Source organism: Eublepharis macularius, chromosome 15 (genome assembly GCF_028583425.1).
Source record: "Eublepharis macularius isolate TG4126 chromosome 15, MPM_Emac_v1.0, whole genome shotgun sequence".
In the NCBI taxonomy this organism is placed as follows: domain Eukaryota; kingdom Metazoa; phylum Chordata; class Lepidosauria; order Squamata; family Eublepharidae; genus Eublepharis; species Eublepharis macularius.
Genome location: NC_072804.1, coordinates 59,423,815 through 59,450,627, shown reverse-complemented (window position 1 = coordinate 59,450,627; position 26,813 = coordinate 59,423,815). Strand labels below are relative to the sequence as shown.

General features: G+C 46.2%; 5 pseudogenes; all 5 read left to right on the top strand.

The window, feature by feature from the left end:
- The first annotated feature begins 1,279 nt into the window (after nt 1–1,279).
- LOC129343030 (F-box only protein 34-like) lies at nt 1,280–5,913 on the top strand (annotated as a pseudogene).
- Nucleotides 5,914–11,049: 5,136 nt separating this feature from the next.
- LOC129343083 (ETS domain-containing transcription factor ERF-like) lies at nt 11,050–13,441 on the top strand (annotated as a pseudogene).
- Nucleotides 13,442–13,448: 7 nt separating this feature from the next.
- LOC129343029 (inhibitor of nuclear factor kappa-B kinase subunit alpha-like) lies at nt 13,449–16,465 on the top strand (annotated as a pseudogene).
- A 3,765-nt stretch (nt 16,466–20,230) lies between these two features.
- Nucleotides 20,231–23,455, top strand: LOC129343028 (S-adenosylmethionine sensor upstream of mTORC1-like; annotated as a pseudogene).
- An 853-nt stretch (nt 23,456–24,308) lies between these two features.
- On the top strand, nt 24,309–26,579 carry LOC129343027 (protein phosphatase Slingshot homolog 2-like; annotated as a pseudogene).
- The last annotated feature ends 234 nt before the right edge of the window (nt 26,580–26,813 follow it).

Genomic DNA, 26,813 nt, shown 5'->3' with positions numbered 1-26,813 from the left:
TTAATCGAAGTACACAGAAACCAGTGGCAATTAATATACAAAAACAAAGAGCAATTGTGGTAGTCAAGCATAATCTTCATTTATTTCTCACAACCTGCCTATTGACCCTATTGTCAAGATAATGCATCACACAAAACTTGCTCCCAGACCACATAAACCAAGAAAAGTAAGGGGCAACAGCTTTCCTCTTCCCCACAATGAATAAAACAATCTGGTAGTACAGTGCCATAGCAACAGCTCTACCATAGTATTTCTGCATTTCTTTTTTTCCATAACAGAAATACATGAGAAAAAATGCAAGGAGTGTTCTCTTTGAAATGTTAAAACTGACAGTAAGGTATGTTCCTTGTAGGATATTATTATGAAGGCTAGTCTGTATGTCTGCCAAAGGAGAACTGCCATTGACACTGTGTTCAGGGAGCATTTCTTTTTTTTTTTAAATAAACATAAATTACAAAGACAGTCTCTTCTTTTTCCTCTGGGGATGCATGAGTGGAAAGGAGGTTTATCCTTCCCTCCTTATTTACTACAACTCTAAGAAGCTACTGTTTCCCCCTTGGAGCAGATATACTAGTTTAGAAGTTGTTTACATAATTTATACTCAGCTTGTTCTCCCTGAGCAGATCAAAATGAGCTTACAACATTACTCTCCATTTCTGTATTTTATCCTCACAATAAAAAAATTAATACTTCCTCTAGAGCTCTCTTGCACAAGCAGAACCATGAGAAAAGATGGTGATCTCTCTCTCTCACACACACACACACACTCAGAAGTGCTGGATGAGTTAGCCTGGGTGGAGCGGCCTACCACCCTTGAGGCCTTGATTGCACTCAGCCTGCAAATAAATGGGTGCCTGGAGGACAGATGCCAGGCTAGGAGTAGCAGCCGGGGCCACATGACTACCAATTACCCTTCCCCCAGGGGGGCCTGCAACCTTTGACTCATTCCCCAGAAGACGTGGTGGAGCCTATGCAACTTGGGGCTGCAAGACCACGCCTTACCCCAGCGGAAAAAGGCCAGCGGCACCAAGCTAACCTGTGCCTCTATTGTGGGGCACCAGGACACTTTGCCACCACCTGCCCTGAGAAGCAGCAGACACCGGGAAATGCCAAGCCCCAGGGGCCTTGGGCCCTGGCTTCCTGGGGCAAGCAAAAGGGCTCGATGGACCTGGTGGCAGAGGACCACAGCACATCCTAGTCCCTGTCTGGCTACAAGCACCAAGGGGGGGCATGGATCCTGTCCCATGCCCTAGTGGATTCTGGGGCCTCATGCTTCTATATGGACCTCATCTTTGCCACCCAACACCAGGTGCCACTACAGGACAAGGCTACAGCAGTCCAGGTGGAAGCTATTGACAGCTGGCCCTTGCGCTCTGGACCAGTCATGAAAGAGACCCAACCCTTGACTTTGTGTATCCATCAGCATCAGGAGACTCTGAGGTTGGACATTGCCCATATGCCCCGTTTCCCGATTGTACTGGGAATGGACTGGCTGATGTTGCACAATCTGCTGATAGATTGGACAGCACAAGAGCTTAGTTTCTGGGATTCCTGCCCTCATCTAGACCACTGCACCCTGTTAGGAGTGACTGCGCCTACGGAGACCCAGTCTCCCTGCACCGTATGCAGATTTTCAAGATGTATTTGAAGAGAGGGGGGCAGACCAACTTCCCCCGCACTGTCCTTTTGATTGTGGGATTGACTTGCAACCAGGAGCACCCCTGCCTGTTGGTCAGTTGTACTTGCTTTCCAAGCCGGAGTGCCATGCCCTCCGGGATTTTCTGGACAAACGTGGGTTCATCCAACCCTCTACCTCACCCACCTCAGCACCTGTGTTGTTTGTGGTGAGCTTCGTCTCTGCAATGATTACCGTGCCCTCAATAAGACTATGGTGAAGAATCGGTACCCCCTGCCATTGATCCCGGAACTGTTGGAGTGAGTGAGCGGGGCACAGCAACCTCAAGTGGAAGCACCTTGGACTGGGATACAGGAAAGTGGGTTAAACGCCTTGGACAGATCCCAGTGATGTGGACTGAAGTGTAAAAGTGAAGAATTGGAGAATCAGAGAGGTAGAATGCAGATTGTTGATGAACTGCCTATATTGCCTGCAATGTTGCAAACAAACTTGGGGAACCCAGTGACAGTTGTGACAACTACTGCAACTTCAAAGCCAAATGGTGATGGTGATTATCAGTTAGTGCATCATGGGGTATGCTCTGTGACAAATACTTATGAAGTTGTTGATTTCCTTGGCTAAGGGACCTTTGGACAAGTTGCAAAGTTCTGGAAAAGAGGAACAAATGAGATAGTGGCAGTCAAAATTCTGAAGAACCATCTGTCTTATGCACGTCAAGGGCAAATTGAAGTGAGCATATTAGCAAGACTAAGTAATGAAAATGCTGATGAATTTAACTTTGTGAGAGCATATGAGTGCTTTCAGCATCACAACCTGCTTAGTTTTTGAAATGTTGGAACAGAATTTATATGATTTTCTGAAACAAAACAAGTTTAGCCCTCTTCAGTTGAAAGTTATATGGCCTATTCTGCAACAAGTGGACACTGCACTGAAAAAACTAAAAAGTCTTGGTTTAATACACGCTGACCTCAAGCCAGAAAACATGTTGGTGGATCCTGCCCTGCAGCCATACAGGGTTAAGGTAATTGACTTTGGGTCTGCTAGCCATGTATCAAAGACTGTTCAACATACTTGCAGTCTCGGTACTACAGGTATGACCTCACAAGTCTTGGTCTATCCACCATATGTTTATCAAACCCAGTCAAGTGCCTTTTGTAGTGTAAAGAAACTTAAAGTGAAGCCAAGTAGTTGTGTGTACCATGAAAGAACCTACCCACAGATCTGTGTGAATGGTAAAAATATTGGAATCATTCAGCATCCAAGCAGGGTTGGTACTTTTTTTCAGGCAACAAACCTATTGGACAGACCTCAAGGAGAGACTTGTAGGGATGTACAGATAAAGATTTTTTAACAAGATAATAGACTAAATTATTTACAAGTTTTCACTATATTGAAGTATGCCAATACATAAATATGATGTGAAGAAACCCATTATAAAGCTCTGCTCTTTGTAGCTTTCACCCTTTAATGCTAACTAATTGTTCTGTGCCACTGCTTTGAAGATTAGAAAAATAGTCTGATGTATCTGGGGTCTGAGGCACAGCCCTTGGACTTGCTGGGAGGAGGAGATGGGAGACAGCCAGGATACAGCTGCCCAGTTGCCCCAGCAGGCTACCAGGGCCAGAACCTACCAACACAGGAGGGAGGGAAAGAAGCATCCAAGCCTCAGAGGGTTAGAAGGGGCAGGTAGAGGCCAGCTAGTCTCACCCTCCAGTGGGAGTCTGTATCTCAGCCGATTATTTTGGATACACTGGAAAAATATCTTGCTGGACAACCAAAGGACATTATGCAGATTGATGAGATGATGCTGGTCAAAAAGTTGTTAATGGAGATCTGCCACTTTATCCACACCTACTGTTAAGGGAATCAACATGCAGTGGAACTTTGCAATTCTGCCTTGGGAGTTCTCTCTCAGCTGCAACAACTTCAATGCAATGTTCAGCCGCATTTCTACCCAATTACAGGAACTGACAGTGTGTTTTGAAGACAATGCCAATGTTCATGACATTGAACTTTTGCAATACATCAGGGTGGACTGTGCTAAACTGAAGCAGATCCTGCAAGAGACTGTTTAAATTCAAAGCCCTAAATCAAGTAACGCAACTGGCTGTCATTGACAGTCTTGAAAAGGCATTTTGGAACTGAGTAGAAAACTATACAGATGAGTTTATGAAACTGTACCAGACACCACAGATGGATCTTAAAGCCATATCTCAAGCTGCAAAAGAGTAGCCTCTTGAAATCAACCAGGATCCCCCACAAAGCCCACCCAAGAGCCAACAGAGACTGGGAAAAGAAGAAAACCGTAGCAGTCCCAAGGCCAATCTCTTAGCCAGCCCCTGTCTCCAGAAGCCACTGGGAAACCTCTCTGCCAACTTTCTCTGCTGCAGGAACGGCAGCCACACTTGTGTCAAAGGGCCAAACGTGAGGTAGAAAAAGAGCGCCTTGCCTGCCACCATCCACCAGGTGGAGGATGGAGGGGCTGTTGGACATCTGGGCAGTCATAAAACCAGGAAATACCAAGATCACCTTTTTGCAGCCCAGCAGTGTAGCAGCAACAGGATATCCTCCAAAAAGACATCACCTGGGACATCAATGGGAGGGTGACCAGGCGCAGGAAAAGTCACTGGACCTCAGGAAGGCAGATTCACCTGGAAAGGCCAAGAGAGGCCAGTGGGAGGTGCTACCAGTCTGAGCCATTTGCCTGAGGCATTGAACACTGCTCCATCCATAGTATGAGTGATGGCAGGGAGGGGGGGTTCCCAGGGAGGCCTCTGTCAATGATCAAGATTGTTGCTTTCTTGGAACAATGAGCAAGTGCGTTACTGGCTGACTGCACCAAAAACTGCCCCAGTGCCCCAGCTGTGACCAGGGTTCCAGAGCAGCCCAAAGTCACGCTTCCTGCACCTGCCCCATTTTCCACCTTAGGGGGCTGCAAGCCACAGTCTGAAAAGGCAATTGGGGGAGCAGTAGTGATGGAGAGCAGCAGGCTGATCCGGTGCATGTGTTGGACATGGTGACAAAGCTTGAATCAGAGTGCCTGAGATGGCAGAGCAAATGCAAGGCAGGAAGCCTCTCAAGGAACAACAGCTTCTGGCATAATGTCGGGCGAGTGCTACTGGCAAGCAGAACACCAGCTGCGAATGAAGCTGTCAAGGTGCCTTCTGGAGTTCTTAACCAGGAAGAACAGGGCAGAGGTGATGATGGGTAGAGCTCAAAGCATGGCTCTGCGGTAGCAGATGACTTATGGGAAGTTCCACCTGTTGGCCAGTCATCTTCATTTGTGACTGCTCTTTAGGAGAACTCCAATCCTAAACTCAATCTGGAGTCTTCAGAGCCATCTGGTAGTTGGTGTGAGACTAAAAAGATCCCAACAACACTTCCCTCTACATATCCAGAAACCGCTCAGGACACCCGTGTTCTTTACATGGGAAAAATGCAGCTGTTGGTTGTATGCCTAAAGAACCAAGAGCTGTTCCTCATCTGAATTCACATCTAAGGACAAAAGAGTCCTTAAGCATTAGCATCTCTGTCACAAAGACAGATAAAGCATGTAGAAAAGTGCACCCTTCCAACTCAAGCTTCGGGGAAGATTCTCTTCCAGGGAGGTTATTCCTACTGTTGTCTGAGCATGAAATTCACCACAAGCACCTCCGTACAGGAGATGTTACCACAGAAGAGCATCAAAAGGATGCTCATGGGAAGGAAGACCCAATGACACACCTTGTATGATAAACAGCATTTTGGGAGACCCTCCAGAATCTCCCATGGAAAGTGTTTTTCAGGCTCTTCACTCTTGCCATTTAAAGAGACAGAGCTCACATGACTTTCTGGAGACCAGGTTCAAGACCCAGCAGCTGCTGGAACCCCAGAAATATCTGGTCTTCCTGCCCCACCACAGCCTCATGAAGATCTTCGGTTTGCTGCCCACCCAGAGTCCACTGGCCTTCAAATGCACTTGTGGCTATTTCAAATTTATCATTACTACATCAGGCCGGCAGATTCCCGCTGGGTTCATGATCCTCGCTACCAGGAGGACCCTTGTAAGCAGTGCAAGAAAAAGTATGTCAAGGGAGATGTCTCTCTCTGTCAGTGGCACCCAAAGCCCTATTGCCAAGCTTTATCATACGGACCTGGCTATTGGATGTATTGCCACCACTCCCAGAAGAATGTCCCCAGGTACAAACTAGGCCTTCATGACCATCATTGGATCCCTGCCTGCCACAGCTTTAACTGCTATTCGCAAAAAACCCAGGGAAACAGAAGAGGACTGTTAGCCCATTCTGTGGCTTCTTTGGGAGCCTTGGTCGTGCGCGGGCGGAGGATATCACACCTTATGCTGTTTACACTGTACATAGTTTGTGGGTGTTTTTTTTCTTTTGTCCCCTTTCCACAGGGCTTTGAAACTGCACATACTTTAAATCACAAGAGCCTTTTAGAGGAAAGAGCTCTCGGCCCACCTGTGTAAATAACACTCCAGAATCTTCAGTCTTTGAATGTCTCAACAGCTGACTGACCAACACAAATTGCTACAACACAACGATGAGAGTGTTGCGGCTACAGTCCCATGTTTTAAAGTGTCTTGTTCTTGGAAATCTGTATACCCTGTATAATATATACATATTATATATATAAATATATATTAAAATGTTTCTGAAAAGAAACTCTAAATAGGTAAAGGTGAATCTTCAATGAGATGGTTTAACTGGTCCCACAATCCTTCTGGGGGCATGGGACCTCATTGGGGTCATCCCATGGGTGGTCCACCACAAGCATGGGGACATCCAATGCAAGGTGGTCCCTAGCCATGGGGTCACCCCTCAGGGCCCATGCAAGGGGTACCCTGAGGTAGTTCACTAGGGGTCCACAACAGCCCCCAGGCTCTGAGGTGGACAGCTTCTGGGGGACGGACAGAGCAGGGCATGAGCAGGAGCACAAGTGTCACCTTGCAGATATCCAATGGGTCACACGTCTTATACATAACTTCCAACATGTCTCTGAGGGTGGTGATTCCACTGGAGCTGCCTGCCAACTGAAACTGCCAACAGACACCCTCTCTGGGAGCCCAGCACAAGCAGTGCGGACTCTGGGTGCAGGCTGGTGAGCACATTCATTTGGGAAAGCATTGTTTTGGGTTTACTAGCAGGGATGTTATAGTATTTGGCTGCAGAGTTCTCTTACCTTTTTTGTTTTTTAAGGAAGCAGTACAAAGAGAGGGTGGCTTTTTCAGTGGTAGGGGTGGAATGGTCTTTCTTTTCTAGTGGATTTGGACAGCTCCCTGCCTCCTGTAGTTGAAAAGCTGCCTGGGCATTCTTGGTTTCCTCTCTGTGTTTACCTGTGCCCTTTACCCCTTGGTAGGGTTGACCTCTTGCTGAAAAGGGAAGTAGGCCAAGAGGACTTTGCCTGCTGAGAGAAGCTGGGGAAGAGAGGAAGTGCAGACTCTCCACCCCAGTGCATGTTCTCTCTCTTGCACTACCTGGTGAAGTTGCTTAGGCAGGCCTTAGAAAAAGCTGCACTAGTGAAATGCACCTGCCTGAAGTCTGTTTCTGGTTCAGCCCCACAGGCCTGGGTTGTGTCATGTGCAGATGCAGGAGGAAAGAGTTGGGTCAGGAAGGCGGTTCTCCTTTCTGACTTCTCATCTTAGTGAAGCATCAGAACAACTTGCAGGACACCCAGAATCCCCCTGGTCTGTCTTGTTTCTGATTTTGCAAAGATGCCTGTGTAATCTGTGAACTGGGGAAGAAGTCTTTTTCAGGTTCTTGGTACATTTGTTTTCTATCCCTTTGTTTCTTGGAATCAATAGCCCTGGGGGTGCTTCTGTGCCCTGACCCCAGCTTTGCCAACTGAACAATGAATACTGGTTTGGTAGAGATCCAAACTGTGATTATAATTTTCTGAGGTGGAATTTGCCGCATTCTGAACTATACAAACAGTACAGGAAGAACCACTTGTGCATCTTCAGAGATGTTTACTTGTTCTTTCTCCAAGAAATATGGACCAAAAACTTCCATGTGACTTATATTGAAGACCACAGTGCAAACGGGACCTACATCAACTTAAAATTTTCAGTTGAACAACTGCTCCATCAGCAGCCCTTGAATTGCCACACTGGCAATGGGGAGGAGGCTCAGCTTCCTTTTTCCTTTATTTGTCTTTCTCTGGACTTTTAAAAAGCGAACACCCCCCAAGCCAAGTCCTTGCAGCCCACAAGAACAGCACATTGACATTAGCTTAGGGGTTACTGGAGTGCTGCTCACCAAGGAAGGCTTAGCTCAGACACAGAAAGTGTGGAAATTTTTGTAATAAGACTATACTGATCACCAAACCTGAACGCATAGGAAATGGCAAGTGTCCATAAGCAAAGGTATTTTTGAACTTTAATTGCCTACCAAAGAATATGTCTAAAAAAACATAAAGGCAGAGGTGATTCATACTCAAACTTACAAAGAAGTGTAAAAAAACTTTTCAACCAAGGTATTGGGCTGTCAATCTTTTGAAGTTTTTATATGAAAGCTGGGAGTAGGGAGAGAAGAGATATAAAGGAACAGGTTACTACTCTCTTTACACACAATAACTCTGAAAAGGCTGCAGTAGCAAAGTCTGATTGACCCCTGCATGACTGGTTGCGCCGGGATTTACTAATGCAAGTTCCTACAAAACAGAAGTGAAATGCACTTCCTACTCTGTGCTAAGAGATCACTGGAAAGGGAAATGCTTAAACAAAGTATTCAAACTTGGCAGAACGGAAGTCAACTTTGGTAGCGTGGCTAGATCAATTTTTTTGTGTATCCTAAAATATTAAAAACAGAAGATGGAATCCATTTTCAAAGATAAGACAGAATGACTGGAATTAAAGGGGGAGGGGAGCAAATACCTCTTTATCCCCAGAAAAGATTATTAAACCATCTAATTCTAGAATAGAATATTACATATGAGTTCTTCTAAGAATGAAAGTAGCTTATGTCTCCAATTACTGGCCATTTACTTCTTGTAAATTTTGCAATGCAGGCAGCGACAGAATCAGACTAGCCAATAATTGGGGATTCCTTTAGCCAACCATAGAAAGTGCAGAGACAGCTGTTAGTTCTTCTAAGCTACTGGAATGGCTGATACAAGTAATTCACTTTTGAGTAAGTCTTTATAGGAGATATTTTAGTGTTTTTTAATTTGAGCAGGCTTCACATTTAGTAAAAATCTGTTTTCCAAAAGATTTAATAACAGTTCCAGTTCTGAGGAGATTGTTCCATTAAGCAATACTGATGGGTGAGAGTCTCTGGGGAAGACTGATGGAAATTGGAACAGACCTAGGTATCTCATCAGCTGCCCACATTGTCACCTAGCTTATCAGATTTCAAAGCAAATGGAATAAAATGGGCTGTGTCCTCTACAGTCTTTCAGAGTCCCCCCATTCCTATTTTCTAGCTTGAGAGAAAGGTTTGTTTATGAGAGGTGTCTGCATCCCAGTGCCGGTGCATAAAGGGTCAGGGAATGTGTCTTGTACTGTGAATGCAAATTGGATGTCAGTATGCCGAGCAGCATCTCTGGGATGAGTGTGGCGTTGCCCCATTGTGGTTCCTGGGACTGGATTTGGGCCCTGTCACTATTGTGTGTTTTGACTCAGGCTTTGGAGAGCACCTGATACCAGATACAGATTTTTGACTGAGGAGGAGGTTACAGTAGATTCCTTCTGATCTGATCTCTCTTCCCTGTCTGTCTGCTTTCAATTATTACCCACCACCTTCTTGTTCTGAGTCAGGCTTCTGCTCTAGATCCTGTAGTCAGCTTTGCCTTCCACCCCTGGGAAGAAGGCTGAACCTTTTCACCTGTGTCGGGGTTCTTCTTCTTTGAGAATTGGGTGCTGCTGAGCTTCTGAGCCTGAGCCTGCTTTAGTGCAGACTGTGGTGGATTTCAGCAGCTGCTCTGAAGCAGCCCCAGTGCTGTAGCTGTTCAACACAGTGAATCATCTTGGCTGAATTGAGAAGTCTTGTGGCCTTTTAACCTGTTCCACCAACATTTTTGAAAGTGTTCTGAGGAAGAAAGTTAGCCAAGTAGCTTTTATGAAGCCGATAAGTGTATTTTTTGTTCACAGAAGTCACTGACTGGCTTTTCAGTTACCATGCAATGTTCTGAGGCTTTTGTGTTACAATAAAAGACAAAACACCCTTCCCTCCTTGTAGCATCCCAAAAACGTTCAGCTCCTTTATTAAGACAACAGGTCAAAAGAAACTGTGTGAAATTATCACAAAAATTGCTTTTAGAAAGCTCTGGCTAAACTTTGCCCTTGCTTACATATAAAATGTACTAGGGTTGCAGCAGGTGTGATGGAGTCTGAGGCGGCAATACATCTGGGAGTCTGCAGCACCCGAGGGAGGATCCATGGCACTCAAGCCCTAGGATGACTTCCGGGTGCATAAACATGTGCAGCACTTCAGTGCTTTGAAAAAGGGCCATTTGGGAGATGCTGTCAATTCCTACACTGGCCAGGAGGTTTTTTTACCCATAGGTACCATTCCATATATTATGTTTGTGGACCTAGCACTGCAGCATGTATTTCTGATGGAACTTTTCTACATGTGTCCTTTTTGTCCATTTCTAGTGTCTTGAGATTTAAAGTGGCATTGTCTTTGAACCAAGGATAAGCAGGTGTATCCCACAAGTTGCCCTTCTGTGTCCAAAATGAGCTGAGAGGGATTGCAATTGTACAGGAGAGTGCATCAGGAGAGAAATCTTACTCCAGCATGTGATTTTCTAATTGCTTTCTTGGTCTGTCTGCTTTCTCCTTAATAAGGATTTGAATGGTATTTTTAGTGGTAGAATTAGCTCTTACATCCAAAACAATGTAAGAATTCATGGTATTAAAGCTGTAATGATATAAAGGAGAAGGAGTGTTTGGGGAGATGTTTCTATATTTATGAGGAAGCTGAGATTGTCAATGGGTACTCTGATAATCCAAAAGTATGTACATTACACGTTGTTGGAGGAAAATGAGCAGGAGTAATAGGAGGAAATGTGTGGAAGACTCCAGCACTAAAAATCAGACCAACATGAACCAGGCCCGGTTCTCTATAGAAGATTGCACACATGTCTGCAGTTGACTTCCCCATGTCATCTGGAAAATTCACCCAACATTCCAGCTGCAACAGCCCCTGAAGGACTCACTAACCAGGAGAGAAATGTGAGAGGTGGAAGAAGGCAACACAGTGACAGATACTGTGGCCACAATTCTGACAATACCACCAAGCCTGCAGACAGGATTTTCTCATAAAGGTCTGGAAAAAATGGAAACATCAATAAAGGCCTTTGACCTTATACAGGAATTTCTGATGGTGGAGTGGGGGCCAGCGGGGGGTGGGGGTAGAGCCCGAGAGCGACCTGGCGGCTGGAGGCTGCACACACCAGGAGCGAAGAAGACCCTGGCGGACGCAGGTTTCGCCTTACCAGACTGGGCCTACAAGCCCGAGTTGAGTCCTGGCTCATGGCAAATCCAGCTGTGGCATTTTATTCTGGAGCTGTTGCATAAAGAGGAGTGCCATGATGCCATCACCTGGCAGGGGGACTATGGGGAATTTGTCATCAAATCTCCAGACGAGTGGGGTCGCGAGCAACATGAGTGAGCCCAACCACTGGACCTTCCCCCTACTGTCGTTTTTCTTCTTGCCTCCCTCATCCTTTCCTTTTGCAGGTTTTCTCCCTTCCCCCCATGACCGGTCGAGTTTCTTCCTCACCTGCAACCCGTGCCTTTTCATTTATTCCTCCGTCACCTCAGCCGCGCATCGCCTTTTTCCTCCCCCTTTTTTTAAATCACACGTTGCAGACAAGCCAAAGAGAAAGGCTGAAGGAGATACCAAGGGTGATAAGGCCAAAGTAAAGGATGAGCCACAGCGGAGATCAGCAAGGTTATCTGCTAAACCTGCTCCTCCAAAGACAGAAACTAAATCTAAAAAGGCAGCTCCAAAGAAGAGTGAGAAGGTACCTAAGGGAAAGGGGAAAGCTGATGCAGGCAAGGATGGGAATAACCCTGCAGAAAATGGAGATGCCAAAACAGATCAGGCACAGAAAACTGAAGGTGCTGGAGATGCCAAGTGAATTGTGTGAATTTTTGATAACTACTTCTGGTGACTGTACAGTTTGAAATACTATTTTTTATCTAGTTTTAGAACAATGCAGAATTTTTGTTTTCCTTTTTTAAAAAAGCTGTGTTGTTAGCACACAGAGCGCTTCGTTGTTGTGTTTTGGGGGAGGAGAGGGGACAAATGTAATTGACTCTGTTACTTAGAACTTGAACTTTTAAAGGTCCTTCATCTTTGCAAGAGGGATTCTTGGGCTCCAGAAAGGGGGGTTTGCTAATACTGTAAATCTGTCATGTTCTCTGAAATGCCTTTGAGTAAATACTGAAATTCCCTAAAAAAAAAAGTCTCCAGACAAAGTGGCCTGGCTCTGGGTAGAAATGTAAGCCCCAAATGAACAATGACAAGCTCAGCCAGGCACTCAGGTACTACTAGAACAAGCAGATCTGGCACAAGACCAAGGGCAAGCATTTCACCTACAAGTTCAACTTCAACAAGTTGGTGCTGGTCAGCTATCCCTTCATTAACATGGGCATGGGAGGTGGAGCAGTGCCCCAGAATGCCCCGCCGGTGCCCTTAGGTGGCTCCCACTTCCAGTTCCCACCCTCCACGCCATCTGACATGCTGTCCTCTGCTGATCAGCTGCACTCACCTGGCATATTCTCAGCAGTGGCTCACCACTTGGCCCGTGGCTCAGTCAGCGACTAGTGATGGGACGTCAGCTAACGCCAAAGTGGAGGAGTCCTTGGATGAGGAGCAGAGGCATGGTGGAGAGGGATGTTGTTTCCGTGGGGGCCCCGTGCCTAGCCACCCCTGCTTGACCCATGACAGCCTCTTCAGGTTTTATCCTCACCTTCAGGTTCCTGAGCCCCTCAGTACATTTCCAGTGTCCCCCATGGCTGGACCCGCTGCCCTTCTACCTCCTCAGTTGTCCCCAGCACTCCCTCTCACTCAAACACACATGAACTACACTCCTTCACCCACCCTCAGCCCCATGTATCTAGGTGGCAGCCACTTCTCCTTCAATCCTGACGACATGAAGCGCTATCTTCAGGCCCATACCCAGAGTACATGTAACTACCACCTTAGTCCCAGAGCTTTCCTACACAACCCCAACATTGTTATCCCCCAGCCCCAGCACCTTGACAAGGCCCCTCTTCCACCACTGCCACCACAGGCTGAGGATCCATCAAGCTCTTTCAAGTTTAAGCTGCAGCTGCCACTGCTGGAGTGCCACAACCGCGAGAAGCAGCAGCTCCCAACAGTGGCCCCTGGAGAATCCAGCAGCGGCCTCCCCTCTTCTTTCTCTGCATCGGTGGCCGATCTGCCTCCATTCCCTCAAATCAAAGTGGAACCCATCTCAGAGGGGGAGTCGGAAGAGGATCTCACAGTGGAAATCACAGATATCAGCAAGGAAGAAGACAACAATGAGGATGTCTTCAAGGCCCCTCCTACACCCCCAGAAAAGGTTGGGGGAGAAGAGGAGATGCAGCCAGCAGCTCCCCCTATTGCCCGGGCTGGGGAAAGTGGGAAGTGTATCCCACTCAAGCTATGACTCAAGCGTCGTTGGAGTGAGGATCAGTGGCTGGAAGCTGGTGCAGGGGGCAAGGAGACAGACAACAAGGTGAAGGGGGAAGGTGACACCAGCAGTCACGGAGATGGAGTAAGCGGGTGGCGGATCAGCACGGAGCTGCAGCAGGCCACTGCTGAACTTACCCTTGAGAACTGGGACTCCTAGAGCTGTGATGCTGGCCCCCTCTCTTCCCAGGACAGACAGACTTTCGGGTGGGGGACTGGTTTTGCTGCCTTAACTCAGAGATTATCTTGCTACTGTTGTCGATTCCCTTTTCTTCCTTGAAACTCTGTAAATTTTATTTTATTTTGCCTCCCTCGAAAGCCTGACAAATTTGGGGGTAGTGGTAATGTTGAAGAGTTTTTACTTGTCTATACACATACAAAGTTATATATATAAAAAACATTAAAAAACCTCTTTGTGGGGATGGGGGGATTTCTAAAATATTAATACACTGGGGCAACTTTACTTTTAGTGGTTATCTTTCCTGTTGAGCCCCCCCCTAAAATTCTTTAAGGTATAGAGCCACCAGGGCATTTTTTTAAAGGAAAAAAATGAGTATTTTAAATTGACCAAGATCTTGTCTTTTCCGCTGCATTATGAGGAAAGTTTCCATTCACTTCAGTGTCGGATTGAGTCTGAGACTGGCATAAGCACAGTCAACCAGGAACTTCTCAAAATGCGGATATGCCTGGACCCCCAGGAGCCAGCCTCTGAGTGTATTATTGATGGCATAAGAGACTGGGATAGCTACATGGTTTATTTGTTCATTAAAAGCAAAACTATATATGATGGTCCCTTTTCTTCTAGGAACCTGCATTGTACAGGACAGCAAAATTCAGTTGCCTATTTTGCAACTTTGTAAGATATGGGCTGAAGCTGTGTACTACGTGATGGGACTGAAAGAAGATTATAGCTGAATGTTCCGAGGGCAGAGAGCTGCCATGCTGAGTCTTCTTAGATACAATGCCAATTTAACCAAAATGAAAAACAACATGGTGTCAGCATCACAGCAGTTCTTCCAGCAGAGCATCCACCTTGACTTGGAAAGATACAGTGATCAAATAACCTACGGGATTATCCTCAGAAAAAATGCTGAAAGCCTGGAAAGAAATGGAAGAGAAAGCCTTGCAGTGTGAACAGGCTGGAGATATTGGCTACCTCGATGACCAGATCGTGTCTTTGCATACAGAGATTGCAGAATTGCCAAGGAACCCCCATGCACGGCGTCAAGGCGATATACAAAGACCGATAGAACTCTACAAGCAGTTAAAGCCCTGGGCCCCAGATCATTCCTACAGCGACAGCACAGAGATGGTGAAGATCATCACTCAGATGGCTCAGAGTCAGGACTGGGTGTTCAAGGAACTCTACAGACATCTTAGCAAGCTGTTAGGCTGCAAGCAGAAGATAACTGATTTGCTGCCCAAGATTGAAGTGGCTCTGAATAATATCAAGGAAGCCAACATTTCTGTGATGCAGATGCAGAGAGAAATCTGGCATTTGCTCAAAATAGCTTGCACTCAGAGTTCTGCTAAATCTCCTAGTTCCAGTGTAGATGCTTCCCCGGTGTCTACGTGGCTCTCACAAATGTCTCCAGGAAATGGCTGCCATATCTCAGCCAGAAAGCAGAGGGAGCCCTCATTCTCACAGGTTGTGAACCATTTTTGCTTTTTAGAAGGCATGCTGGTTGACTGATCTGAGCCCCAAACAGAACTCTTTTCTGGCATCACTCACAGATGCCATGTTCTTTTTCCACAGCCCAAGCCACTGCAGCCTTCCAGGCCCAGTACTCCCGACATATTCAACACCAAGGTTTGCCTGCAGCTCAAGATCCAAGAGGTGTGGCAGAAGATTATGGAGGCAGCCACTCCCACAGAGCAGGCACCCAGCACACCAGAGCCTGGAAGCTCCACCGGCCAAGGTGGCTCTGCCGAAGGACAGCCTTTGGAACTGGTTCTTGCACAGGACTCGTCACCAGAAATGGAGGCGACAGCTGCAGCTGCTCCCACCCCAGCCCCTCCTTCCAACACAGCTGCTGGCTGGGACTGTAACCAGCAGTCTCTCCCCCCCCCTGGGGGGGGTGGCAACAGCAGCAGCACCAGCAGCAGAGATGAACAGCCTGCAAGTAGCTGAGCAAGATAAAAAACAGTCTTGTGGGAGGAGGGCGGGATCCTGGAGCTTCCCCTCATCTATCCTCCCCGCACATCCTCTTCCCCGCTAACTTTGCCTTCCCCAAAAGAGACTGAAATGGGAAATTGGTTACCCTTGCCCTGAGCACTTTCTGGCCTCCCTTTTCTTGCTCCTGCCCAGCTGGTTTGCTCTGCAGGGGGGCGGGTTGTGGACTCCTGCAGCTCCCTTCCACAGATGGCAGCAGTGGTGCTGAAATTGCAGCCATTCCAGGATGTAGGTGGAGATGCCGGGAAACTTCCAGGGGCAGGGTGGGACTGGGGGCGCCGTGGGCAGGACACACCTGTAAAGCGGCATTCTAGTCCTCACACCTCCTTTTAATGTTAAATATTTTCAGACCACCCAGCCTCCATGCATACTCATTGCTTCTGTCTCAGTAACTGGGGAGGGGGAGGGAAGTGTCTCCCCCCCCCCATGCTGCAGAGGGGGTGCATTTATGGCCATGCCTCCTGAACAGGCAACTTGCTTTGGCTATTCTAAAGGCCAGGTTAGGAGAGGAAGAAGAAAGCGAACTAGGAGACTTTCCCCAGGTGTTCAAAATGGGGAGTGGAGTGGGACTGGGGGGGGAGAGGTTGATTGGGTTGCAGCACAGCCTGGATCCAACCGGGCGCAGAGACGATCTTTGGGTGCAGGAGACGACCCAGCTAGAGGGCTGTGCTGGCAGGTGGGGGCTCCCCCCCCCCCAAAGCGTGAGCATGCTGGTGGCCAAAGCCACATGTTGACCATGTGTAACCCCTTCTGTATCGGCGTGGTCCCACCTCACATGCTATTAAAGCTCCTGAACAATCAAAAATCTAGAGTTGGGCAGTGTGTCAGCATTGGATAGTGTGACAGACTGATTTACCTCAGTCCAGTCATTACAGGGGGATTCCCAGTATTTACCAAGTAAGAATAGAAAGTTTCTCTATGAATAATGCTGCACTGATAGCATGCCACCCCACCTGCGTTTTAACGGTTTCTGCTGACATGTCCTTTTTAACAGGTATTGGCACATTGTAGTATAGCCTGCCAACTGTCTCTGCAGGCCTTGCCCTTACGGTGGTGTCATTGTCCTAGCAGGGCTTGAAGTCACAGGTGGGTTTTAAAAAGTAATACTATTACAGAATGTTTTGTGCAAGACAAGAGATGCCAGCATAGCAGTGTATTTTACTGCAATGTCTTTTGCTGTTTAGATAACTGTTCTCGAGATTTTTTTCCATGATGTTCCTGGATGTTTATAAAACCAAACCTTACCCTATTTGTAAACATTTAATGAAATTTGATACTAAGTTGTATAAGATCCTTGAAAAAGAAATGGGGAAAAGGTCTGTCATTGTATGTAACATAATACCTCATTCTGTCTGTCAGATTATGTATTTTATGTTTGGGGAGATAACATGAATCTTCAGAATATATTAATGTATTCAGTCCAGCAGTTGGAACACTGCATTAGTATAGATATTGAAATGAATCCAAGAAAGCACTAGCATTGGTCAGCTTTAAAAAAAAAAAAAAACTTTGCCATCTCCTATTGATAACCCATGACGTACATCCACCAATGGTTCTCAGTCATATTCACTTCATGTCAACCAGTTTCTCTCCAAGGGACAATGCTAGTTATCATTGTGTAAATGAATGTAAGCACTCTCGCTTCTCCTTGCTCTTGTCCAGGAAATTACAAATATTGCTATGCTCAGCATATCATTTCATGCAAATCACAGCTATGGTTGGTTCTGTCTTAAAAGCAACTTAAATCTTGATTTAGAGGATAGAGACTAAATCTTAGCTTGTCATTTTGGCTGAATCATAAACTATGATAGATACAAAACCACTCTATTTATTAGCCTCATACTGAGAGAGTAGAGCACATGAACACAACAATGTCCCATAGATATATTTCTGTAGTGAAAAACCATGGTTTGCTATTTTGTGAATCATGGTGGGGCATCTCCCTTTTCCTACTGTGTGTTTTAGAATGCAGTGGAAACACCTTGTTGAGGGAGACTATCTATTCTACTATAAACATAGGAGCATGTAACATCTTAAGTATACTTTTTCCAGTAATAAAAAGTTCAATGTGTGTGAAACATAATGGTGTAATACTACAACTGTGGTAGAGGTTTCTCATTTAGCTAGTCTGACTAGCAAAAGAGAAGTATTGAATTCCCTATCTTTCATGGAAGTACTATTAGACATACTATGAATTACAATAGCTACAGCTACAAATGTTTTTGGATTCACCCATTAGAGTGTTTTTGCAACCATTTTGAATGTTTTTTTTATTTTTCAGAGTTGTAGTTCTCTCTCTGTCCTTAAGACAAGTAGCTAGTCCTCTTGACCACAGAACTATTCTATTTCCTGCCTTTCCCTTACAAGGGACTACAGGCTAGTACAAGAAATAGATTTTAACCACAAGAACAGAAAATGTTGTCGGTGGCAGAAGCTAGAACTGTAAGGGGAGGGGCCCTAGGCAGGATTTTCAGTTATTGTGGGTCTGGGTAGGCATGCTGACCTTTAGCAGAATACATTTGGATAGGAATGTACATTTAGGAACTTGGGGAAGAACTCCAGATCACTGCATCAGAACAAAATCCACTTAAAACTGATTACAGTCTCATTCTTGTCAAAAGGAAAAGAATTTCTGTGCCAGCCTTTAAGAAGCTCCTTTCCAACCTGGCAAGCCCTGGGCACCAGCCAGAGCCAGCTGGCGCCCATGGATGGCTCCCATGCTTTCCCCAGCCGCAGCGACCTGTGCAATCACTGGAATGGTGCAGGGCAGTCAGGAGCCAGTAGTGGGGAGCTCCCTGCCACATCCCTCTGGGGGAGCACTAACTATTCCGCCAGCCTCTGGGGGGGCTCCCTGGGCAGCAGCGACAGCCAGGGCATGGGCAGCCCCTCTCCACTCAATGCATTCCTCTCTGTGGACCACCTGGGGGCAGGGGGGATTCCGTGTAACCCTCTTTCCTCCTTCAGCGAATGAAATTGTGACCTCAGAAGCTGCAAGGACACAGCACTGAATTTGGACTCACCCCCCCCCCCAATCCCAGACCACCTGTATCTTCCAGGGGTCACCTGCGGAAACACTTACTTTTGTGTACATTTTCCCAATTTTGTGTTACCTTCAAACATGCCAGTTGGAATACTTGAATCATACAGACCAATTCTATAATGTGAAAAAAGTTATGTATGGAAACTCCCAGCTAGTGCTTTGGGCAGTTTCAAAAGCCTCTCCAGAGTCAGCTTGCTTTAAGTGTGCATGTGTCTGTCATGTGGTTTTCCTTTGAATTGGTTCCATTTGTGCTTTTTGCTGATCATACGTGCGTTTGAGCCTTTCTCGCTCTGCACAGACTCGGTCTGCTTCCTGCCTGGCAATACTGTGATGAGGAAGCAGCTGTTTGCATGCAGCATTTCCTAGTGGCTGATGTCAGGGCCAGGGGATTGCTCCACAGTGCCTGGAAGACCACCCAGCCACAATCAAGCACCTGACCAAGGACGAGGAGGATGGGCAAAGCCAGGATGCAGCCAAGATTTTGAACCCAGCCTGGTGCCCCTGGCAGGTTCTGCACTTTCAATAGGCTTCTGGGTTTTTTTAAATTTTTGTGCGGGGAGGGAAGGGGCTCCTGTGTTGGGGGCACTGCCTTGTTTACAGAAATTTTGGTGGGTTTTTTTGAAAAACAATGTTTACTCTTCCTTCCCTTTAAAAAATATTTTTTTAAAATGACACGAACAGAAGCAGGGCTGATTAAGATGCTTCTTTTTCTGGGAATCCCGATTAGTTCGTGGCCATGTTGTGTGCATGTGTGCATAGCCTCTCCTTGCTTCCTGATTCACAGAGCATGGCTCTCAGGAAAACCAAGGTCCCAGTCTAACTCCTATAGTTCCTTATAGGAAAAGAACATTTAGCACTGATCTTACGATTTGCTCAGTAAAACTTTCTTCTGCCAAAAATTGCTTCAAATCAATCGACCAGTCCTACTTTCCAAAGCTGGTGGGGTGGGCTTGGCCTCTGACATTCTTGATTCCTTCCCCACCTTTGTGAGTTTGTTCAGTGTTTAACCTTAAAGCTGAATTGAGTAACTATGCAGAAGTTCCTTTAAGACCAATATTAAACCAGTATGAATCCAACGGTACATTTCTCTTTTACATCTCAACAAGAGATGCAGCAATACTTTTGAATACATATCAGTTATACAAACATTTGAGTAAACCCTGTTTATGCTATTAGACAAGCCATTCTACATAACACACGCACTTCCAATTCTCAATACAATAAATTTTAAAATTTCTTAGAAGAAAAAAAAAGTGAGTTCACAGAACCTTTTGTATTTCCTTTTTTGTACAGGAACAGATGTCATTATGGCAGATTTAGTTTCATGGTAACGAGATTCTGAACCAGATTTTTAATTGTTACATTAACTTAGAAGTAAAATAGGATCTTCTGGCTCACAGAAAGGGATTGAGCTGGCCTGGCTCTCCCCAGAATCTGAATCATGAGGAGCATCTGGGAGTTCCATGAAGCTGTATGCTAGTGGTTCATCTGCAACATCTGACCAGATATAGCAAGCAGAGTTCAAAAACTCCTCTTCATCTACACTGTTGAAATGCTGGGGGATATATAACACCGCAGGAACACCGAGTTCCTGCTCACAAAGTAACTAGTACTTTTAAGTGAGATCTTTCTAAATGCAATGAGATGCATGTGAGAAAACTTGGAATATTTGAAACATTTAAAGCCCAGGGATTCTACTGCAATTTTCCAGCTTTTCAGCATCATAGCATGGCGATTTTGATGGGAAGAGTCAGGAGTAATAATAAGCACCGGCACCTGCACAAGAAATACTGTGAAGTGGGAGACTTTGACAAAATCTGGCGTGAACATTGTGAGGATGAGGAAACTGTGAATATGCTGAGGCAATGAAAACCCTGGCAGACAATCACTGGACTAAAACCTGTGAAGGAGGGCCGTATTGAATGGTGTTGCAGTGTGTGTCAGGAGTATTTTCAAATTGGTGGGAAAAGGAAGGCACTCGAAAAAGATGAGAAACGAGCAGTTCTTGCTACACAAAGTACTCAAACTATGAGTGTTCACCTGACTCCAAAAATAGAGAATTCTTCTGAAAACTTCATCAACCCCACTTCTTTAATGGATGAATTGCTGCATCCTTCAGAGAAGGTCAGATTACTTGATGTTGTCAGCTGTTTTAATCCCTTTCTGAAGTTTGAAGAATTTTTGACTGTAGGTATTGACATTGTGCCAGCAGTTGAGAGCATCTACAAATGTGATTTCTTAAACCTCCAGATTCAGCAGCATCTTTAGCTGGCACAAGATGCCATAGATGCTTTTCTGAAGCAAATGAAAAATCTTATTGACTCTCTGCCTGGAGAATTATTCCATGTTATTGTCTTCTCCCTTCTTCCTTTCACCCTCCCCCTTTGGAACAGGATAGTCACGGGGGAATTGGCAGCTGCCTCTCCAACAAATTCTCTCCACTTTTTTTTAAAAACTTTAAGATGGTAGACTTTTTTGCTCCCGCAGTCAAGTTATGAAGCGTCCACCTCTAAATTGGGCAGGGGATCCACGGGTGCTGCTCGCTGTGCTTCATCTCAGCATGGCTGCCTGCAGCATTGGCAGAGGTGGCTGCCAGATCTCCCATCTCTTCAATCTCTGGCTCTTTGCCTGGGCCTCTCTTGCACCCAATTAAAATCCCTGGCACTCAGTGCCTTGAAATAATTCTCCTGTATTCTGAATATTCAGAATAGTGAGATAGAAATGCAAAAGATGGCCTCACGTTTATCCTGCTTCCCAGACTGCTCTTCTGTGACTTTTGAAATGGATTGTGTACCTACACTTTACATTCAAAAAGGGCTGTTTTGGACTAATACAGGAGAACTGCAGATAACTGCATAAACACATGACAAAGCTCTACACTGCTGGCAAGGAAGGACTGACCCATCATATGGGTAGAGAATACAGCAGCTTGTGCCTGCATTTCTTAGGGATGTAAAGAAAATTGTTTTCTTGAACCAAGAGAGTAGAATCAAATAGTATTTACAAGGTTTCTTGACATTGCTATATGCAAGGCTATACAAATAAGAAGTGAAGAGACCCACTGTAAAGCTCTCCTCTTGGTAGCTTTCCCTCATTTAATGCTAACTGATTGGCCTATGCCACTACTTTGAAGATTAGGAAAATGGATGGGGCAGGAATGTAAACCTCTGGGCCCTCATTAGGTACTCAGCAAGAACCACAAGCCTGCAGGAACATGCATTACACAGAGCTAGCATCTAACTCCTCTGCCATGTTGGCATCACCCATGGCAGACTGTTGCCTCTAGGGACCTGCTCCTACACATCTTCCTGGGCCATTTATGTCACCTGCATTGCTGGCCTTCTGTGTGCTCGGGCACAAAGGCCCTTGAACCATGTGTAAACTGCCACCTCCAGATCATGCTTGTCCAGTGCCAGAGATGGCATCACTACATCCTGACCTCCCCATTCTTGTCCAGTGCTGTGCAGCAATGGCTCTGTGTGTAATCCTGTGCACAGAGGATACACAAAGCAAGAAAATGACATGTACAGGGCAACGTTTCATACAAATTGAATGTGCACTGGTCATTGTGTTAACAGCCCTTAATCTGAGTTTTAAAAATTCCTTGTCAAAAGGAATTCCTGTGCCAGCCTTTAAGAAGTTCCATTAAGACCAATATGAAATCAGTATGAATCCAATGGTACATTTCTCTTTTACATCTCAACAAGAGACGCAGCCATCCTTTCGATTATGGGATGCTAAAAAAATTCTCAATTGAATGACAAAACGGATTTTTGCTGAGCAGAATAAGAGTTGACAGTAGCATATTCAGATATATGATTGATAAGCAACAAGAAATGAAGAACTCAATGCAGCCAAGTTAAGCACTTTACGTTTCCCTGGGAGAAATATTAAGAGAGAAATATTAAATATGAAGTACCTATAACATTGGCATCGCTGGGACTTTGCATTCATTGCAGCCAAACTTAGCACATGGTTCCCCTCCCCCACAAACTAGTATTTTTTAAGCCATAAAGATAATCTGACCTATACAGCTAAACATTATCACCGTTTTGCTGGTATACCATACCAAGCAGAGTGAAAGCTGACTTTTTAAATGGATTGTGTTCTTAACTCTTTACATTCTAAAAGGGCTATGTTTTGGACTAATACAGGAAAACTATAGATAATGGCATAAAGAGATGACAAAGCTCTTCACTTTTGGCTGGGGAAAACTCCCCATTCATATGGGAAGAGAATACAGCAGTTTCTGCCTGCATTTGTTAGGGATGTTAAGAGAATGGTTTGTTTACCATGTTTGTTTACATTCAATTAGTATTTACAAGTTTTCTTGACATTGCTATATGCCAGACTATACAAATATGAAGTTGAGACCCATTGTAAAGCTCTCCTTTTTGTAGCTTCCCCCCTTTAAGGCTAACTAATTGGTCTATGCCACTGCTTTGCAGATTAGGAAAATGGATGGGGCAGGAATGTAAACCTCTGGGCCCTCATCAGGTGCCATCAGCAGGAACCACAAGCCTGCAGGAACATGCATTTCACTGAGCAACTAGTCTACAAGTGATGTGATGTGTGAAACAATGGGGGGCAGAAAGCGAGGGTTTTTTTAAGTTTAAATGGGGCCAAGAGTGACTTCACAGGAAGGGACAGTTTTGTGGAAGGGAGGTAACTGAAGTGATATCACAAAATGGGCGTGTTCAGCCAGCAAGCAGGGGATGACATGGGCAAAATGTTACAGTTCCTGGCTGCCTGTGGCCACTCAGATCCAGCAGGATGTGATCAAAGCTTACGGCTTCAGTAACAATGGGGAAGGAGTCCTTGAGTTTGCCTGCTTGATAAAATCTTGTGAATCTCAGGACCTGGAGATTGCCAGCATGCCCGGGAGGCTGAAATCCATGTTACTCCCTCCAATGACGCTGCCCCCACATGGAGCTGGAAATGGGGGCCTGGCAGCATCCTGAAGCCCTCAGCCATCTCTCTGGCCCCTGTCAGTGTCCTGGCAAGCACGTTAGTTGCCTGGATTCTGGGACATTTGATTTTTTTGATTTCCGTATACTCTCTTGGACTTTGCCCTTTCTGTGACTTCCTTTTGTGCAGGACAAAGTTTCGGTGTAAATATTTTTTTTTGTCATTTTTTCTGAATGAGTCTGTGTCAAAGTTCACCGCAGTGGGGACCCATTTTAGGGGCAAATAAGATGGAAGTGTTGCTTCATTCTATGTAAACTCATCCTGGAACCCTAATAAGTGCTGAGACTTTATATACATGCACATGGATGGATATATATATATATAAAAATGTAATGTATATATATAAAAAATACTGGGCAGTTGGGCAAAGAGCAGAGAGAGGACCACAGAGTTCTCTGGGCTGGGAATGGTGTCTTACAATTAGGTCAGAGGGTTCAGGACTGGATAGAGGGGATGAGGGATAGTGGGGGAAGAAGCCGGAGCTGGGGTATCTGGAGGGGGGAGTGTACTGGAATGGAAAGGAAGTGGAAGCAGCAGGGAGCAGGAGAGGGAGAACTCCCAGCTTTGTGGGGAAAGGAGGATATAGCCCCAAATGCATTAACACAAGTGAAGCAAGAACAAGGACTTTTCCATTGTTGAGGAGGGTGGGAACAGGGTCCGGTGTCGTGGTTGTACTGGCTGCTCAACAGATTCCCTGAATCTCTTCCTTGGGGTGGGAATATCTCAATCCGATGGACAGCTCCCAAAGTCATCACCTTCCACAAATTCACTTCAGCAAGCGATGTCTGGAGTTATGGCATTGTGATGTGGGAAGTGACGTCCTTTTGAGAGAGGCCATACTGGGACATGACCAATCAGGATGTGAGTGACACTTTCAGGTCCTTGAAGGGGGTCCTCAACCTGAGGCCACCCACCAGATCTCTTGGATGGGGTCTCTGTCTGTTTTCCACCCACCCTCATGATGGCCTGTGTTGCTCTGAGGCTGCAAGTTCTTCTTTTCTTTGCTGCTACACTGATGTAGCAGAAAGGGTTATCAAATATTACAGTTCTTTAAAATTAAGCTTTTGCAATTTTGCAATAAACAGGGAAACTGTCTGCCTAATCAAGCTTGCTAGGCCTAAAAGTGGTCGGGCCAGAGTTTGAGTCTGCCTCAGTGGCTTTCAGTCAGCAAATTTTGGACCAGGAGTCCATCCACCCAGTTGAATGTTTGTTTCAGGCACAGCTGGAGTGAACGGAATAGAGAAAAGAATTTGGCAGCCAAAGCATCTGTCCTTAAGACAAGTCTCTAGTCCTCCTGACCACAAAACTATTCTACTTCTGGGCCTGGGACAATAAACCTGGGAAACCTGAGCATGGAGAAGGAGCCAGCTTGCTGCCAAAGGAGGCAGCCAGAGAGCCTTTGAAACTGGATCAAGGAAGCATGTCAGTCCCACAGATGCCTCGCGCTAAGCTGGAAGAGAGTGACAACTTGACAGAAGACTCGCTGGAGAGTCATCTGAATCCTGGGCCCAACTGGTGCCCAGGCTCTGTGCAGCGTGCCACCCTGGAGTTTGAGGAGTGCCTCTGGCAGGAACAGGAACTCCAACACGCCTCCCCTGTTGCGCCATTACCCATCCACAAGAACTCCAAGAACGAATCAGCAGCGGCTGATGCATCCTTGAAGGGCAAGGATGAAGAACCATCTCCTGAGCTGGCCCAGACCTCCAGGGATAAGGAGGCTGCAAGAGTTGGGTACACCAAGAATGAGACGGGTTCCGAACAGCCCACTGCGCTGTCTGTCTCTCCCCCTCAGGATGACCTGTTGGAGAGCTCTCATGCAGAGGTCTCAGGGTTGGCCAAAGAGCAAAGAACAGTGATTTCAATGGAAGGCCACAAAAAGATCCCTGCTCCTTGCCTTCACCCAAAGAGAATTGAGATTATCGAGTACACCCATGTGGCCAGGTTGCCCAGTCTCTCTGGAGCAGATTTCCCAGCAACAGAGCAGAACCATGAATCTGAGGTGCCAGAGAAAGCCCAGGTGATAGTTGCAGCATCCATGGTTGATGAGAACTGCAATGCACCATTATGCTCTGAAAATCCTCTTGACTGTTATTGAGGCCTTCAAGACTGGAGCATGGGGACTTCAAGAAAGCTGTCTTCTCCTTGGGGAGTCTTGAGGAGGAGGACTTTGGGGCATTGACAGACCCGGAAGCTTCACTGTTAGTGAGCCAGGTAAGCTGTCCGCCCCCACTGCACTCAGATTGCCTTGCTCCCAAGCACTTTGTTTGCTTAAAGGGGGTCACGCAGGACAGCACAAGCTCAGACCCAGAGCCTGCCCCTTTGCAGGGCTATGCTGGAAACGGACAGTTTGCATTTGAGGAGTGAGGGGACACCTTTCGCTGAAGGAGCAAGGGGGCCCTAGCACAGTGAAGCCTGGGGGACTTAAACATGCCCTGTCAGCTAGACCCATCTGCTGGGGCAGCTCCAGAAACCATGGCTGCCTCCTCTCTTTGCTGCAGCCTCCCCCACAGCGCCAGCAGTGACAGCATGCAAGACATGAGTGGCAGCCCTTGCTCAGTGAAACAATGCGCAAAGGAAATGGAGGCCCAGATCCAGCAAGCAGGCCTCACCACGCCTTCCCACATGAAACGATCAGCGTCCTTAACCACGCTCGGTTGCCTGGATATGTTAAAGGACACTCTCTCTTCCTGCGCCAGCCCAGCCTCCGTTGACCCGCTTCCTGCCATCTGTGGCCAGAGAGAGCATGCAAATGCTTTGGAGCACAGTGCACAAGGCCTGGATGTGACACTTTTGCCCCCTGTCCTCCAGGCACACCAGCTAACAGTGCATTTTGTGGAGCTGCTCGAGATGACAGAATGCATCGCCCTCAGCAAACCATTGGAGAGGCCGCCAGCACAGTATGCCAAAGAGTTCAGTCTGACTCCACCGCTCTCAGAAGTGAAATTGACTAACCCCCAAACGGCTGGGTTGCCGGGTTTGCCGATGCCCCTAAGGCTGGCTGTGGTGCCCAGGTATCAACACGGTAGAACTCGACTGCCAAGGAGACTGAAAAAAGCAAATGACAGGAAACGTGCAACCAATCCCCTGTATAATACCACGTGATCTTTGGTCACCCCCCTTGCCCCCTCCATTAAAAAAAAAAAAAGAAATCCTTGACATTTTTTGCAAAACCATTATTGTGTTCTTCAGATGGGGCAGATGTGATATATATTGAAACATGCACATTATTGGTTAATTTTATATACGTTTGTCATTTTTACTGTTCCTGTTGCATGTAGGTTTCAAGGTGGCTGGTTCCTTGGTTCTCCCCCACATGAGTGACTGCAAAGTTGCAGTTTTATTATTTTCATA